Raw genomic sequence first — 15,067 nt, 5'->3', positions numbered from 1 at the left:
CAAGAAGGACAATTTAGAGGAAATGGGCAAATTCCTAGAAACACATAAGCAGTATACATTGATGAAAGAAGAAATTGATGATCTCAACAAACCAGTCACAAGTAAAGAGATAGAAACAATCATTAAAAACCTCCCAACTAAGAAGAGCCCCAGGCCAGATGGATTTAAAGGTGTATTCTACCAAACATTATGGAAAGAACTAACACCAATCTTGCTTAAACTCTTCCAAAAAATCAAAATAGAAGGAATATTGCCTAACTCATTTTATGATGTCAACATTACCCTAATACCAAAGCCAAAAAAGACAACACAAGAAAGGAAAATTATAGACCAATCCCTCTAATGAACCTACATGCTAAAATCCTCAACAAAATACTTCTAATCATATTCAACAATACATCAAATGAATTATACACCATGACCAGGTGGGTTTCATCCTTGGATAGCTCAACTTAAGAAATCAATCAATGTAATGCACCACATAAAAAGGTTGAAAGAAAAAAAAAATCACATGATAATATCTATAGATGCAGAAAAAGAATTTGACGAAACAGAGTACTCTTTCCTGATAAAAACACTGCAAAAGATAGGAATAGAAGGAAATTTCTGAACATGATCAAGAGTATATATGAAAAACCCACAGCTAATATTATTTACAATGGTGAAATCCTAAAATCCTTCCCTCTAAGATCAGGAATGAGACAAGGATGCCCACTATCACCACTCCTATTTAACATTGTGTTAGAAGTACTTGCTCAAGCACTAAGGCAAGAACCAGATATAAAAGGCATCCAAATTGGAAAGGAAGAATTCAAAATTTCACTATTTGCAGACAACATGATTCTATAGATAAAAAGCCCTGAGAAATCTACAGCAAAGCTTCTAGAACTTATGAATGAGTTCAGTAAAATCACACGTTATAAGGTCAATGCACAAAAATCAGTAGCATTTCTGTACACCAACAATGAGCTATTCAAGGAAGAAATTAAGAAAAAAATACCATTTACAATAGTAAATTAAAAAAATCAAATACCTAGGACTAAATTTAACTAAAGATGTAATAGACTTTTGCACAGAAAACTACATAACACTGTTTAAGGAAGTTAAAGAAGACTTAAGTAAATGGAATAATATTTCCTGTTCCTGGATAGGAAGACTAAATATCACAAAGATGGCTATCCTACCGAAACTGATCTACAGATTTAATACAATCTTAATAAAAATCAATACAGCATTTTTTTGGTGAACTGAAAAAATTAACTATGAAATTTATTTGGAAGGGAAAGAGGCCCCAAATAGCCAAAGACATAGTGAAAAAATAAAATGAAATCAGAGGAATCACACTACCTGACTTTAAAACATACTACAAAGCTATAGTGGTAAAAAATGGCATGGTATTGGCACAAGGATAGACAAACTGACCAATGGAACTGAATTGAGAGTTTGGATATAGATCCTTGCATATACAGTCATCTCTTATTCAACAAGGCCACAAAGCCCACTCAACTGGGAGAGAATTACCTCTTTGACAAATAGTGCATGGAGAACTGGATATCCATATGTAAAAGAATAAGAAAGGATTACCATCTCACATCTTATACAAAAATCAACTTAAGGAGGATCAAAGATCTAAATAAAAGAGCCAAGACCAAAAAGACCTTGGAAGACAATGTAGGAAAGCATCTACAGGACCTTGTAATAGGAAATGGCTTCATGAACTTCACACCCAAAGCATGAACAGTGAAAGAAATCATAGATAAATGGGACCTCCTCAAAATTAAAGCCTTTTGCACCTCAAAGGAGTTTATCAAGAAAGTGAAAAGACAGCCTACTCAATGGAAGAAAGTATTTGGTAACCATATATCTGATATGCTAATATCCAACATATATAAAGAAATCCTATACCTTGAAAATAAAAGGACAAACAACCCATTCAAAAAATGGGCAAGAGATTTGAAAAAATGCTTCTCCAAAGAAGAAAGACAAAATGGCTTAAAAGCACATGAAAAGATGCTCAACATCACTAGCTATTAGGGAAATGCAAATCAAAACTACAATGAGATACCATCTTATACCCATTAGACTGGAAGCCATTAAAAAAAAACAGAGGACTCCTAGTGTTGGAGAGGATGTGGAGGAATGGGAACATCATCCACTGCTGGTGGGAATGTAGAAGGATCCAGCCATTCTGGAGGACAGTTTGGCGGTTCCTAAAAAACTAGCTATAGATTTGCCATATCACCCAGCAATTCCACTGCTGGGTATATACCCAGATGAACTGAAAACAAGGACATGAACTGATGGATGCATACCAATGTTCATAGCAGCATTATTCACAATTGCCAAAAGTTGGATTCAACCCAAAATGCCCATTGAAAGATGAATAGATAAACAAAATGTTGTATATACACACAACGGAACACTACTCAGCTGTAAGAAGAAATACAATACTAATACACAGGATAACATGGATGATTCTTGAGGCCCTTATGTTGAGTGAAGCAAGCCAGGCACTGAAGGACAAATGCTACATGACCTCTCTGATATGGATTAAGTAAATCAAGCTTTTACAAAAGAGACTGGATGATAGGCTTACAGGAAATGGGGTGGGGGGGAGAGGAAGGTTGTGAGCTGATACATACATGGGTAAAATCTATGATAAAGTAGAGATAAGTAGTTATGCAATGAAGGGATAAGACAGGGGCATAGGGATACTATTGGGTGGGGCTTTGCAGGCTTGAGGGGGGCTTGCATTGGGAAAGGATGGGTCAGATGGCTCATGGAATTGGGAGGATTTGGGGGGGTGAATGAACATGGGAGATTGTCAGGTATGTGGTTGAAACTATAATGTTGAGAAAACACTTTAGAAAATATAATAAGGAAGGGTTACTTATTTAAGGTGTTTGACAAGGGACATCTGGCGCAGGGCTTCTAGGGAATGTGTGAGTACTCATCTTGTCATAATGTGTTATATCAGGGGGTGGAGACACATACAATGAGCGTGAAAGTGTTGTGCCCCCATCTTGGGAAGGCCTTATGTTCTCAAGCAGAGGAAAGGGTGTCTCTCAAGAGCATGGGTGGCTCCCAATGGGGAAGGACAGACAAGTGCCAAGCCCTCAGCACTGTTGTAAGTATCTATGAATCTTGTTCTTAAGCAGTGAAGCTTGGCTGTCACTGTGGGCCCAGAGGGGAGGGGGAGAGAGGAATAGAATAGATGGAAGAGGGGATAACTGGGGGGCAATGGAAGTGTTCCACAAGATCATGCAATGATGGATATAAGCCATGTTAAATTTCACCAAAAATTTATATAAGTGTATAGTCTAAATTATAAACCATAATGTAACCAAAAATTTAGAAAAGAGTACAGTCTAAAATACGAATCATAATGTAAGCCATATGGAATCATGGTTAGTAGCTATATTTCAATATCTGTATATTAGCTGTAGCAAATATAACATCCACATATAAAAGGATGAATGCTGAGGAAGGGGGAAAGTGTTTGATGTTGGGTATATGGGAGTCTCCTATATTGTATACGTGACTTTACTGTGATCTAAAACTTTTTAGAAGACAAAATTAAAAACAAAACAAAAAAAAGGATGTTGGCACTAAGGAAGGATTGGAAGAGATTGCCTTGCCACTGTAAATGCAGGGCAACACCTATTATTGTGATGAAAGGCAAAATGTCAAAAATGAAGTTTTATGATATTTTTCATTTTTAAATACCCCAATTTATTTTTTACTTTATTTTAGTTTTTCTAAATTAATATATATTCCATTTCTGATCTTTAAACCTATCAATATTATTTCATTTTCCTACTAATTGAATTTGGCAATATATTAGGCTTCATTTTTGAGGAATTTTTGGATCACAGGGGGGTTCAAATATGGCAGGGGAGGAGCACTGGTGTGGGGTGTCATTGATGGGGGATGCATAGGTAGGAGGGAGTTCTCCAGGGCATGCATATAGGTTATATAGATATGTTCAGATGTTCATTGGGTATTATCATAGTGGATAGAGTTACACATGACAACTAAGGGAGTGATGAGTTCCCATCCTGGGGAGCACTGTCCCATTCCCCAATGGAACAGCAACAATTCCCCAAGTGCAAAGACAAAGACCAGTGAAGAAGGATGGTCCAATGATGGACCCTTGATACTGATGACTATGCTTATGAGCCTGTGTGCATGAAATTTCAACCAGGCCTAGAGCTGCATGGTGCCTAAGAGTTACCTCCTGAGAATCTCCATGTTGCCTAAATGTGGCTACTCTATAAACCAAACTCAGCATGTAAATACATTACCTTCCCCCCAGCATGGGACATGACTCCCGGGGATGAGCCTCGCTAGCACCAAAGGATTACTACCATCACCAGCTGATGATGCAACTAGAAAAAGACCTTGAGTAAAAGGGGAAATGGCAAAGACAAATGAGTTTATTTGGCTAAGAGGCTTCAAAATGAATCAGGAGATCATCAGAGGGGTCGTACTTACGCATATCTCAGCAGGATCCCAGAGATAGCCAAAGTAGATAAAACTCTGGGTATAGGTGCTCCTGAGGGCTACAGAAATACACAGGTTCTATGGCCACGACAGATGGCTCTGGAGTTCATTGCCTTGCTAGTGGGCCCTACTTTGGAATTTGTGTTCCTGAATGTGATGGAGTTGGACTCAGATGTGACCTCTCCACACATGCCTCTTTTGTCACTTTTACTGAATCTGTGATTAGCTCTGGGGTTTGTGTATGCTCAGGAGACTGGAATCTCTGGACCATCCATGTGCCAGCTGGGCCCTGAGCCTCAGCAGAACTGGACATACCCAGGTCAGCTGATGGGGAGGCAAGAATGGTCATCCACCACACCAGGGAACTGGGAGTGTCTACAAATGCAAGCAGGAGATTCACACCCATCAGCCATGTGGGATCTAAGCCCCCTCTTGATTTAGAGGTGGGGTGAACATCACCATCCCAGGGTCCACAGGATGGAGGAATATAATATGGATTGGAGAAGACTTGCTGATATTCTACTATAGAACTGATGTGACTCTGGCAATGGAAGAAATTTGATCATTGATGTGGAGATGGTGGCCACGGGAGTTGCTGAGTGCAGGGAGAGGGAGGAAGAGGTGTGATATGGGGCATTTCAGGACTTGGAGTTGTCTTGAATGATATTGCAGGTACAGATGCATGACATTGTATCTCCTGCCATAACCCACTGGATGGACTGGTAGAGAGTGTGAACTACAATGTAAACTATGGTTCTTATAGTGTGGCAGTGCTCCAGAGTGTATTCACCAAATTCAATAAATGTGCCTTGTTGATGAAAGGGAATGTTGATGTGGGAGGAGTGGTGGTAGGAGTGGGCAGTGGGGTATATGAGAACCTCTTATGTTTTTTAACCTAATGTTTTGTGTGATCAATTTTTTTTAAGGCAAAAAATACAAGAAAAAAGAAGGAAAGGAAGAAGAGAAGGTCATTTGCCTATGACAGGAGTAAGAGAGTTGGTAGGAATGGGCACTGCCTCTAAAAGCTTTTGCTCACAAATGGCATACATGACATCCTCTCACATCCCATTGGCCACAGCAAGTCATACAATCAGGAGGAATATCAAGGAGATGAGGAAGTCAGTTCTGCATATAGGATAGTAAAAGTGGGGGGAATAATTAGGAGCTAATGCCACATCTACCATGTTATCTATCTACATAGTTCATTCTTCTCCACTAAAGGCAACAGGATATAAAATACACATTCTTCTTCTTATCCCTTATTCCTAGAACAGAGTAGGTACCAGAAGGTTTATTTAATAATTGAATATGCCTTCAGTTTTATTCACAAACAAAAGTATCAAATAATGCTCCCTGAAATTGTAAAATATTTAACTTTAATAAACACACATACACACAAAACCTTTCCTTTAGAGTGTCATTTAGAGAAAAAAGGAATTTGTGCAGTGTCACAATCTGAATCCTCAACACTTCAAAGCACAATCAAGGAATGAAAAGGGATTCTAAGGAGTCAAGACCCATGATCATACAGGAGGTCTCAGTCCTAAAAAGAAGTACTTGGTTTCCAATATGTATTGGAAAAGTGTGTCCACTATGTTTGAGATTAAACAAACAAAAATATGAAATTAAACAAATGAAAATATTTTTAATAAGACAGTAGGGAATACATTTGCCTTCAGAGAGAGAAGGGTAGGAATTCACCCCTGGTGCAGTCCTACTATAGACCCAAGGTTGTCCATATTTCATTTCCTCTAATGATCATAAGAAACTTTGAGGCCAGTTTTATCCCAGTTTAACCAATGTAGACTCTGAGGTTCAAGGAAAATTGTCTTATCTGGGGACAGTTTCAAACCCAGGCATGTTCTTTTCCAAAATCCATGTGGTGCGATGTTTGGACAATGTAGCCCTTCATTCTGATTAGAATAGGGCAAAGAAGAACTCAGTATTTAAAAACAACCTGTTAGGAAAAGGAGTTGTCAGACTCTTGCACCAACTCACCTTTAAGCCAGCCCCAGACCCTCTGTCTTTCCCCAATACTGGGCTGGTTTTTGCTCCCACTAAGTGAGGGAGGAAAGCAGAAGTCCAGCCTGGACTTCCCGTGGTCTGCCCACAGATTCTACAGGGATCTGTAGAAGGCAGGCCCACAGTGGTAACTAAATGCTGCTTTTTTGTATTTATAAATAATAGCAGCAACATGCCCCTGATGCAGGGCCATTTCATCTAATGGCAACCAGCACTGAGCAATTTAATTATTCTTTCAGTCATGGAAACATTCATCATGGTTTTCCAGTGGCTCCAAGAGAGCCTGCTTGTCTCTTGCATCTGTTAAGAAGAGAAGCAAGTGAGTTAAGCATCCTTGGAAAACTTGCTCAGCTGTGAATCGGGGGGGCAGGAGTCTGATGACTTTCGGCGTTAATTTCTGTATTGCAGTTGTTCATGGATTTGAAAAACAAGGCCTTACTGTCTTCCTAAGTGTGTGTCTCCTGCGTGCCAGGCTCTGGATTGGGCAATTTTATTTAAATGTTCTCACTAATTCATCCCTAAAACCCTGCAGGGAAGGTATGTTCATCGTCATTTTACAGGTGAGAAACCTGAGTACTGGGAAGTTAAAACGACTCTGGGAAGGCCATGCATGAAGCTGGGATTTGAACCCAGGCCCTGCCCAAGACCTTACCAGCATCATGTGGATGACTGTAGCCACAATGGTTAGAGTTAGCGTTGAATGCAGTGTATGCCAAGCATTTTACATATATGATGTCTCTGATTCTTCCAAATAATCATTAGTCCCGTTTTCAGATAAGGAAATAGACTCACAGAAGCTCAGTGATGAAGCAAACATCACACAGAAAAAGTACAGAATCTGGTCTCACTTTTGGGTTATCTCCAAAGCATTGCCTGTGTACTTGTTAATAAATAAATCATGAATGAATCCTTCAGTCTATGGTTAGTTCCCTCATTTTGTAAAAGTGTTGGATCCCTGGTTTGTTAGGTTGTTGTGATGCCTAAAATGAGACAGTGCCTGAAAAATGCCTAGCTTCCCGGGTGACGTGATCAGTGGTTTCAGGGGGCATCTAAGTCACCACTAAGCTTCACAAAATCAGTGTGGCAAAGAATCTGAAGTATTTTTTCAAAGGCAAATGAGCTACCATTTTAGTGTCTCCTTTTAGTTGGACTCCATTTTAAAGCTACTAATTGCAACATTTATCAAGTCTTTAAAATGTTCATATCCTCCAACACTGAAATTGAACTTCCAGAAATTTATCCGAAGTGCGTAACCAGAAATATGCTAACAAAGCACACACATGTTATTGCTGGGTTATTAGAGCAAAATACTGGAAACATTCCTCAGACAGGAGTTGGTTAAATGATAATATAGTATATGTACTCAACTGACTGCCACAAAGTCCTTTAGAGCATACGTAGCTGCCTAAATGCACACACACACACATGCACACACATGCACATCCCTAGACAAAGGACAGACGACTATCCAGGAAGAATTTAACCAGGGCTTCTCATTGGCCGAGGAGGGGTTTATGAACAATTTAACCAGGGCTTCTCATTGGCTGAGGAGGGGTTTATGAACAATTTAACCAGGGCTTCTCATTGGCCGAGGAGGGGTTATGACTGAGCTTCGTTATTGTGCATGTGTGTTTTTCTCTAAGCATCTGTTTGCCAGGTTTGCCATTTTGAGACTGACTTCTTCAGTAATCAGAAAATTAGTAGTCACATCTGAGTACCCCACAGCATGGTCCAGTCCTGCTCTTACCCACAAGCTTTGTTATCATTCAAACAATATCTTCTGACACACCTGTAGCATCTTCACAACCCAAGTGGGTGGATCGGCATGTTGGTAGCAGTAGACATCCAGTAAGTGTCAGTGGCTCTATGTGAAACCATGACGTGGTCTTCATCAACAGTCCAAAGGGTACTACTTGTCTTAAACATTTGCAAGTGATGGAGGAAAATCCCACCCTCTTCTACTTAGGCTGTTGATATGGCACACGCGTTAGACAAGGAAACTGTCAAGGTAGATAAAGGATCTTAATTTAAACTTGGATTTGGGGTTTTCTGCTAGTACTTTCCATAATGGAGTAAATTTAGCATGTGTAGCATCTTCATTAATTTCACATATTGGGGCATATTCATAACATTCATAGCAATAAAACTTCTCTAACATTTGATAGTAAGTTTTCTTATATTAATCAATTAAGAAATGCCTATAAATGAAAGGCTCTGATGCATTAACTCAGCAGCATTTTTACATGATTTGCTATATTTTAACCCAATAGACTCTACATATATTTTAACATGTCATCTACTTCCATGCTCAGCCTAACAGTTATTCACGTTAAGAATAAAAATCAACAACTAGTGAGTGCTAACTGCATATGCACCAGGCCTTGTGCTCAGTGCTTTGTATATTATTTTTCAATTTTCACAGCAAACTCATCAGGTAAGACCTGCAGTCACCCCCTTTGACAGAGGAGGGCACTGTGGCTTGGGAGTTTTGGATATCATGGCCATGAAATGGACTTTAACCCTGACCCTTGGACCCATAACCTAGGTGGTAAACGATGACCTAGTCTTGTTTTTACAAAGACTACATGGTGCTACAGAGAACCGAGAGACTCTGGGTTATGCCTGAGGGATACATTACATTGGGAAGCACTGCACGGAGCGTCAATCCAAATATCTCCAGGGGAAACCTCTTGGACGTGGAATATGGTGGTGGCAACCTGCTCAAAACGCAGGCTCCAACCCAGACCTCCAGTAGCTCTCTCGTGAACGCAAGTATTTAGATGCTTGCTGGAATATCAAAAATAGCCCTTGATTTTGGAACATCACCTCAGAGCCAAATAGATGCGAGAGTCCTTGGAGAAGCAGAGTGGTCTGCTGGACTGCCACAGCCTCTAGGGCCGGAAAACAGATTTCCCTCCCACCCCCTGGTCTATAACCGTGGACAAGGGACCTTCTTTCTCTAGACATCAGTTTTTTCAATGACAAATGAGCGAAGCAAGAGGTTTGGACTACGAACGCCAAGCTCTTGTACCCAAGGCGTCTGAGACAGAAAGACAATGAGGTTTGCTTGCCACCCCCCCTCCTCCCCGCCCCGGCATCTCACACACTGGCACCAGCATTTAAATGCCTCCATTTGAGATGAGACTATTTAGAAAAAGACTCAACAAACTTATCCTCTCCAGACCAAGCTTTTTTTAGTTGCGGGATTTTTTTTTTTTCCTGGATGTTTTGTTTTTCCCAGGTTCAGCTAATGTTGTAAGAATTCGAGCACGATGCTTATCACCTGGCCTCCGTGAGCAGGCGGCCTCCCTGGGGGGGCGCATGCCATCTTCCCAGCCGCAGCAGGTAGGGTTTTTGTGTCCGGCAGGTTGCGGGAAGAGAGGCCTACAGCCGAGCGTGGGCGAGCTCCGGGGACCCAGGCGCTGCTCCTGGGGACCCAGGCCTCGCCGCTGGATCTCGGAGGTGAATCTGCGTCCATCACTGCTTTCATTTCGCTCTCTCCCAGCCTCTCCCTCAGTTAACACCCCAGCACACAATACCAACGAAGGTGATTATCTCTGCTAGCATAATTCCTCCCTAACATCTGCTTTCGCCCATAACACTCCACTAATTTTTCCCTCATTTCATTACACATAATTTTCTTTCAACACAATCTACATGTATTAAGTGGTAATGACTTTCCAGTTAAGAGCAAATCGACACCAAGGGACCCCTGTCCCCCCCACGGTTGCCTGCAGAGCCTGACTCTGGCTATTAGAGATAAATTCGGTACCTCAGGAAGCTGCAGTGAGGTAATCAATCAATTAGGCGGTTAGGACATACATTATCAAACTTCCACAGTGCGGGGTGCAGGGGGCCATGCTGATCTACTTGCCACGATTTTTTAGGAATTCAAAAAAAAGGAATAAATAAGAGGGAGAGCCATTATACACCAGGCTGTAATTTGCCACTCAAAGTCAGGGGCTCGTGTTGTCAGATGGAATGCTGCAGAGCCACTCAGGGAGCGCCACTGGCTGGCGTGGCCCCCAGCTCTGCTGCCTGCTGGCCGTTGGGCCTGGGCTATAAGGGGGAGACCTTGGAGCCTGAGGTTCCTCTCTGCTAGTAAGAAAAACTGAAAGCAGGGGTTCTTACCAAGGGGGCCGTGACATTAATTGAAATTCAAAAAAAACATGATTCTTGTGGGGACATGTTGGTGTGAGTGTGACATATTTATTAATAATCCACAGCATAGTGTGGACGTAGTAAGGGGTCCATGGTTTTCACCTGACTGGCAGAGAGGTCTGTGGAACGGAAAAGGTGAAGAAGCCCTGACTTAAAAGGAAACCTGGAACTGTAGCTTCATCCCTCTGATTGGCGGTGTAGATGAACTAAGCTCCTGCCCAAGGAAACGCCAGGCATATAATCGCCTCAGGAAGTCTTAATTAGCTCCCTCCCACCCCTAGATTAGGGGTTCTTACCAAGGGGGCCACGAGCTTGAACTGAAATTCAAAAAACCATTATTCTGGGAAACGGACTTTGGCCCAGTGGTTAGGGCGTCCGTCTACCACATGGGAGGTCCACGGTTCAAGCCCCGGGCCTCCTCGACCCGTGTGGCCCATGCGCAGTGCTGATGCGCGCAAGGAGTGCCCTGCCACGCAAGGGTGTCCCCCGCGTGGGGGAGCCCCACGCGCAAGGAGTGCGCCCGTGAGGAAAAGCCGCCCAGCGTGAAAGAAAGTGCAGCCTGCCCAGGAATGGCGCCGCCCACACTTCCCGTGCCGCTGACGACAACAGAAGCGGACAAAGAAACAAGACGCAGCAAATAGACACCAAGAACAGACAACCAGGGGAAGGGGGGAAATTAAATAAATAAATAAATCTTTTAAAAAAAAAAAAAACTTAAAAAAAAAAAAAACCATTATTCTTGCGGGGACATGTTGGTGCTGGTGTGATATATTTATTAAATGATACACAGTACCGTGCAGACTTAGTCAGGGGTCCGTGTTTTTCACCTGACTGGAAAGAGGAAGATAGAACAAAAAACATTAAGAACACCTGCCCTAGACTGTGGACTTCTTAGGATGCCACAGAGATTCTGGCATCAAACCTAGTGTGAGATCTCCATCTTCGTTGTCGTCGTCATCATCATTATCACCACCATCATTTTTCTCAGGTTTTGAAGAAAAAGCCCAAATGCATAGCGTACTGGAATTAAATTCAGAAGGTTTACTCTCCGGTCCTTGTACAGGGCTTAAATGTGTGTTGTGTGTGTCTTCCCTTTGTACCAAGCCTCAGTTACCACATCTCTAAAAAATGGGTGATTGTTGTTTCCTCTGCCCCAGGCAGGGTTATCAGAAGACTCAAAAGAGTTATGTATTACACTGCTTTGAAAATTGTTAACTATGTGGATTTCATTTTATAATATACTTAAAATAGACTATGGGTGTTTTGCCTAAACTCAATCCATCCTATAAATGCTGTATGAGCCTGAAAAGTATATTACATTTCCCATACAGTATTATAAATAATATAAAGAAGCAAAATGTTGGGAATTTTTTTTCAATGCAAGCAACAGATAATAATATACAAGTATGCTTCAATGACACATAATCTGAAAATTTTTACAATAAGTCAAAGAAGAAAGAAAAATAAAATACAAGTTAAATAATGATAGTGAACCATGCTTACTCTTTGCCAAGTACTATCCTAAGGGTTTTATGTATTTTAATTCAATTAACATGAATAGGGAAAAAAAAACTCAAATAGAAATGGACAAATGAAGAAATAAAAAGTGAAATAATATATGAAATATTAAACTTCTTTATTAATCACAGAAATGTAAAATGAGATATGACTCTTCATCTATCAAATTAATAAGTTTTTAAAAAGTGATCTCTCTTACGCTGAGACATCAGGAAAAGATGTGCTTTCCTACCACTGCTGGTGAGAATGTAAATTAATGAAAACTATAGCCTTCCTGGGGCGGGGCGCAAAACTCCCAATATGGATCAAAACATTTAATATCTAGCCTGCCTTTGGCCCAATAATCTTATTTCCTTGGAATTTATCTTTTAAAAATGCAAGGTGCTAGTGGAGATTTAACCACAAAGATACTCACTGCATCCTTGTTTATAATAGCAAAATATGGAAAGCAATCGAATCCCTCGCTGGCAGCTTGTGCTCGTTTGTTTAGCAGTATTTATTGAGCATGGACTTAGTGCCAGGTGCCAAGGACACAGCAGGGGCACGAGGGCTCAGATCCCTCACTCGAGATGTAACTTAAAGTTAGGTTCTGTGCATGCGATGGAACACCATGCATTTATTCCCTCAACAAATTTTTATCCAGGGTCTGTCATGTTCCAGGCACTGTTCTAACTCTGAAGGATACAGCGGTGAGCAAGGCAGAGAAATCCCTGCCCTCTTGGATCTTACATTCTATTTGTGAAGGTAGGAAGTAGAGCAGCAATCACTATGTCGTAGAAGAAAAGTGGATGATGTGAAAAATCACATGATATGAAGCCATGTGAAAAATCCCATGAGATGATTTGATGATATGAAAAACCATGTGCTATGAAGTGAAATGGTTATATAGTGGAGCCGTTTGTGTAAATAAACAAAAGCTTTCATGCGTATGCATTTCTAAAATATTAGTAAGGATGTACACCCACATCTTGGCAGTAAACATCTCTGGATTTTTTCCCCTAGAGTTTCTTCATTTGTTAGTTTTAAAATAAAAGAAAATTAATAATTTTAAACATGGAAGCAAGGGACTTGATATTTATGGCAGGTTCATGCCTAGCTATGGTGTCCACCAGTTTTTAAAAATCATTGATTTCTACTTTATAGAAACTGTAAGATATTATTTCTTAATAACTAGGCTCAATAAAATAAAAGGGGTGCTGGACCTCTTTTCAAATTGTGTTTTTCTGAATACAGAAGAGTTAAATTATACGCTTTTAAACAAGCAAAGGACCTCAGAGTTTGTCTTCAGTCCAGTACTCAGTTCACAGATAAGGAGCCTGAACCCCAAAGATTTAGGAGAAACTCACAAGTTCGGAGACTTGCCCAGGTCCTGGGATCTGGCCTCCTTAAAATAACTTCATCCCAAGGAAGTTTCAGTGCACAGTTTATTTATTTTTCTATCTCTGATTCCAGTTTAATTCTCACCCTATTTGGGCTTGTTCAATATCTCAAAAGTAAGGAGGGCAGGGAGAACAGTAAAAATATTGCTAAAGATTATCAGCAATTCCACAATCATTTCTGCCTCTATGTAAAAGCAGGACAAAGTTCAATGAACTATCAATAAACCCCTGCGGGTTAGATGCAGCTCTTCTGACTGTACATTTGCAAAGGGCAAGTGAGAATGGCCATCATACAGATGTATTTTTGACCCAGAAATTTCATAATTTCATTTCTGAACCTAAAATTGTTCGAGGCTGTTTTGTTGTTTGCTTGTTGTTTGTTTTTAAGGTACAGGGGACTGGAAATTGAACCAGTCCCATATACGGGACCTCGTATATGAGAAGCCCGCATTCAACCACCAAGTCACACTGGCTTCCCTAGGTTGGTTTTTATCATTTGTTTTGCTTGTTGTTTTTTTTTTTTCAGGAGGCACTGGGAACCGAGCCCGGGACCTCCCATGTGGGAGGCGGGCACTCAATTGCTCCAGCCATATCTGCTCCCTGTTCAAGCTTGTTTTAATCAAGATGTAGTTCTAGAAATTTTGTAAATGCGTCCTGATGTTTCTTTCTAGGTAAGAAAGCAACAAGTTGGAAAGTGTCTTCATCATTATCAAGGAAATTAGGATAATTATTCTGTAACTTGGGGCCCTTTAGATCCATCTCATTCACATGCATTGTCATCTGATTCTCTTGCAAATGTATCATGTAGATCATAGGTGCCTGTTGAGGCTGTGATAATACCCAGTCACATTTCAGAAATGAAATAGTGCTCGAACACACCTTCCGACGCGACATCAAGCCCACTACTCTTTCTTGTGGGAAAGATCCTGAAAAGACTCTTTTATGATAGGTTTTTAAATTCAAAGATCTTGTCAGAATCTTGGAAACATGGTGCAAAAATCAAATCAAGTTGTGATTTCATTGTTTTTGTGTTTTTCTTTTTTCTTTTTTTAACGACCCCCAAAGAAAGCCAACGGTTATTTTCCAAAAATCCAGCTGTCTGTTTTGTCTGTCTTCTAAACCTTTCACCTTGTTTAGTTTTTGGACAGAAATGTCTTTACTCAGCCAGGTTTTCATGCCAAGGAGGTTTTTAAATTTTTAAGAAGTAAATTTGAACAGGACAATATGAGAGCTCCAAAGAAGTGAAGCCCATGAAAAACAAACCTTCTGTTTATTTGGCTATTTGTTTTAAGACAAAAGTAAAAACACTGGGCTGCACAGAGACAGGGGAGGCTTCGGGCAATTTCCTCTGAGACCATAAGACTGAGCAGGATAAAACGTGAACAGAAAGCACGCCAGATGCACATCACGCAAATTCAACTTTCTCTCACTCTTGGATTTGGTTTTTTGTTTTTTTTTTCTTTTGCTCGGAAGCTGAAGCCCCC

Source organism: Dasypus novemcinctus, chromosome 3 (genome assembly GCF_030445035.2).
Source record: "Dasypus novemcinctus isolate mDasNov1 chromosome 3, mDasNov1.1.hap2, whole genome shotgun sequence".
NCBI classification, from domain to species: domain Eukaryota; kingdom Metazoa; phylum Chordata; class Mammalia; order Cingulata; family Dasypodidae; genus Dasypus; species Dasypus novemcinctus.
Note: the sequence above shows the minus strand (reverse complement) of the source record.